The sequence below is a fragment of the Pinus tabuliformis genome, chromosome X, assembly GCF_031772625.1.
Source record: "Pinus tabuliformis cultivar Carrire ecotype Pingquan chromosome X, CPIR1, whole genome shotgun sequence".
NCBI lineage: Eukaryota > Viridiplantae > Streptophyta > Pinopsida > Pinales > Pinaceae > Pinus > Pinus tabuliformis.
In genome coordinates, this window is record NC_142308.1 from 466667060 (window position 1) to 466670907 (window position 3848).

The 3848-nt window shown below is 37.5% G+C and overlaps 1 pseudogene; it reads right to left on the reverse strand.

Annotated features, from left to right (window-relative positions):
• Nucleotides 1-659: 659 nt before the first annotated feature.
• Nucleotides 660-1745, reverse strand: LOC149140687 (nuclear transport factor 2-like; annotated as a pseudogene).
• Between the last annotated feature and the right edge of the window lie 2103 nt (nucleotides 1746-3848).

Here is a 3848-nt window from a genome sequence, read left to right on the forward strand (position 1 = left end):
ATATGAAGAAGTATTCCAAGTGTAAGCATAAATCTCAAGTACATGAAAAATTCCTTAATGTGAAAAATCAATGAAGTTGAGAGTTGAAAGGAAAATGTTGCAGCAAATTAAATAACATCAATTTGGAGAAGAAAAGAGACTATAAATTATTAAATAAACTTCACAAAGTAAATGAGAATTTAAATGGTAATTAATTTAAGAAATGAAGAACGGTGGCGAGCTGGTCTGGTGGCCAACCCAGCCAGCTCACACCATTGATTAACCTAGTTCACACAACAGTCAAAATCATTAGATGCAATAAATAAATAGACAAAACATAGATGAAAATTACTTCAATTAATTCATGAAAACACAATCTTTTACATCAAGCAGACAACATTCAACTTCAGTAAGATGAGAGGAGTGATCAGTTAGTGATAAATGTGTGATGCTACAATGGGACAACTCATCTTCCCTTCTGTGTGCACCCTTCGTGTGAACTACCTCTCGCTCGATCGATTTCCTAATTCCTGTCTATTTAATTAATTGAATAATTGTTCTTACTCCCAAAAATCTCTTATATAGCATCGAATTACAAACTGGGCCTTTTAATTTAGCCAATTAAAATATAGAATATTATTAGTTTTAACAATTTGTCGGAATAAGAATTAGTTTTGCAACTAAATATTGAAAGAGGGAATGATTCTAGTGAATTGTTCTTCTTTTCTTGTAGTGGCTATTGAGGTGTAATTTGGCTTATCATTTCCAAAGCTACCTCTTCCAAGTGGGAACCATCCACATATAGCTCTAGGGCTAATAGGCCTCTTCTCCTCAACATATGTTGGACGTCCACCAATGTTAATTAGCGATGCCTCTATAGCACTATGCATATAACTTGATGACTCAAATTCCACGAAACCATAATAGAATCCTTGTTGCTTGTTGCTTCTAACTTGGACACTATCAGGCTCAATAGACCCAAACTTCTTGAACTCTTCTCCGAGTTGGGAACTAGTAGCCTTGAAAGGAAAATTTTTAATGTAGATCGATCGTCCATCGCCTTATGCTTCATGAGAATTATTGTTCTCAATAGGATTGGGAGCAGAAGGGCTCGATGATTTAGAGGGAATCAATGTTTGTGTATGAGCAGTTGCTTATTGTTCAACATTTACTGGTATTGTCCTTCGGATAGATGGTGCCTAAGCTGATGCTCGAACCTTCATAATTGATGCATAGGATTTCTTAGGTGCTTCTTCTTGGGTTAAAACAGGAACTTCAACAACTGGTTGCTGCTCATTCTCAACACATTCATGAACCTGCACATTTGGAGCTTCCTCTACTACCACTGGTCATTATCCATGGTCTAACTGCACATATACTTCTTCAACCTGAGGTTTTTCATCCAATTCAGCATTTGGTTGATCAACTACATGTTATAGTGATGGTGTTGGCTCTATAGCTAGCTCAGGAGAAGCAACCTTGGAAGTCTGTTCCAGGATGCCATTAATAAATATGTTCACTGTCTCTGGCTCTGGAGGCTTGTCCAAGTACCTGAACACATTGTTTAAAACAAAGTAGCCCTTTTCCTGAGGAGCAAGGAAGAAATACTGTGTGAAATTATGTTTTAGACCATCTTTTCCATTCAATGTGCCCGTTACTAGTACAAGGACTCCCTAGTTATAAGAATCTTGAGAGTCCACAGTCTTTATCTCTATTGTATAGCCATTATAGTCTAGGGAGATAATCCTTTGCTCATTTCTAGACATTTGATTTGGACCACTAGGTTGAGCACCCCTGCTACCATTGCCAAATTGATCAACCCTTTGGTATCCTTCAGAACCACAACGCCCAAAAGAACCTCGCCCTCTATTGGAAATAATACTGAGGGGGGGGGGGGGTGAATCAGTATTATCAAGCCAAATATTCCCTTTTTCAGATCCAGACAATATACGCTACTTCAGTTAGAGAAAACCACGTATATACGCAACTACGTAGAAGGAAACCTATGTATACCATGCAAACTTATAATTTACTTTATCCTACAGATGTTGTTTATTAATCTGTGTATCAGAATCAAATAAACAGTAACCAAAAATAGTAAAACAGAGTAGAAGACAGTCACACACAAGAACACAAGATATAAGTCAGAAACCCAATGTGGGTGAAAAGCACCTGCCGCAATACGTCTCTATCTTCCTTTTAATTAGAAACTTCTTTTTACAATGATTTTGCACTGGTGCAGTCCTTTACCAGTACGCAGGCTACTACCTGCAGAGAGCTACAACCCTCTCTCATTCTCCAACTTCTCTTGGAAGGGAGCTACAACCCTCTTAGCTCTTGCACTAGCCAAGATACTAGTACGTAGGTGTTGTAGTGTTCTATCTAGGGTACTAGACTAGACCATATTTATTATCGACCAGGATGCGTAAGCTTAGAGGCATGCGTCTAAAGTATATAGACATAAAGGATTATTAGCTAAGTGGTTATGATGTAGGTCACAGAACTTCTTTACGAAAGATTGGGGTATGTTACCTATCATCCAAACACTTAAGTCACTCTGCTAATATACCTGATTACAACACTGTGATTAAATTCATTTACCAAATTTAACATTGTTTATCACTGCAAACCGAGATTTCAATCTCCTTACAGAGACATTATACATAAAACCCTTGTTTAGCAAATACCCAGCATTCACTAATATTCATACAAGATAAAAATATATAGAGATCATAAACAGATTTTGAAATGAAAACAAAGTTCATGACATTGCTTTAAAAGATAACACAGGGATCGAATCCCTTACAGGACACGATTCACGATCTCAGTGATGGGTTGTTCAAGCATTATCACAAACACAAACCATATGCATTCGATTGAAATCAACCACCAATCTTAACTATTGAAATCGGAAACCAATCTTAACTACTGCGCATGTCATGTAATACCCTAAGTTGCGAATAAAATGAAAATGACAGTATACCAGTTTAACGCAGGGCCCGTCCGCGTTCCAGAGGTATACTGGACTGTATTCAACCGGTTATCAAATCAATGCAACAAGACAAGGGTCGTGACTGTAACTATGTTCTTGATATTAAGTTCAAAACTTTGTTTCAAATGATACAACGATTAACCATTTGTTCATTACACCGGACTGTATTTACACATGTCTTTTTACAACACATTTCGAAAACGAATGTACATTCATGATATGGCTGTTGCCGCTTTTACTACGTCGAGATTTTAAAATGTTTCCATCCTAAACTGATTTCAAAAAGGAACAAAAACTAAATCAATTTAGAATGCTCTGTTGTTGCTACCTTTGTCGCCAGTATGCCATACTTTGACCTGTGTTGACCGCGCATGTAGGAGGGTCGATTCTGCTGTAGGATAGGTATTCGTCCATGCTTGGACATTCTACTTTTCATCCCTGCCTTTCGCTCTAGCCTAGCTATTGTGCCACATGTCAAACAATGAGCTAATTACAGGATGTTGGAACTTCCTGTAACCATTTTACCAAAAACTTCTAATTCTTTAACATAAAACTCCTAAATCAATTTCAATGCATTTTAATAACTATAGGACTATTAACTAATCAATTTTCAAGGAATCTAAGAGATATATGATGAAAAGAAGTAGGCAAATGATATGTTTTAGGAGGAAGAAGGAGGTCATGGGATGATACCAACATCTCTCCCCGACTTAAGGAATTAGCATGTCCTCATGCTAACCCCGAAGTACTTCCCTTGAACTCTGTCCCTGCCTGGATCTCTGCTGCCTTTAGCAATGTGTCCACATTTTTTTTCACCTGGGTATCTTTCTGACCCTTGAGCTCTTGCTTTAATCTTTTGTATTTTTCTTTGAGGGTC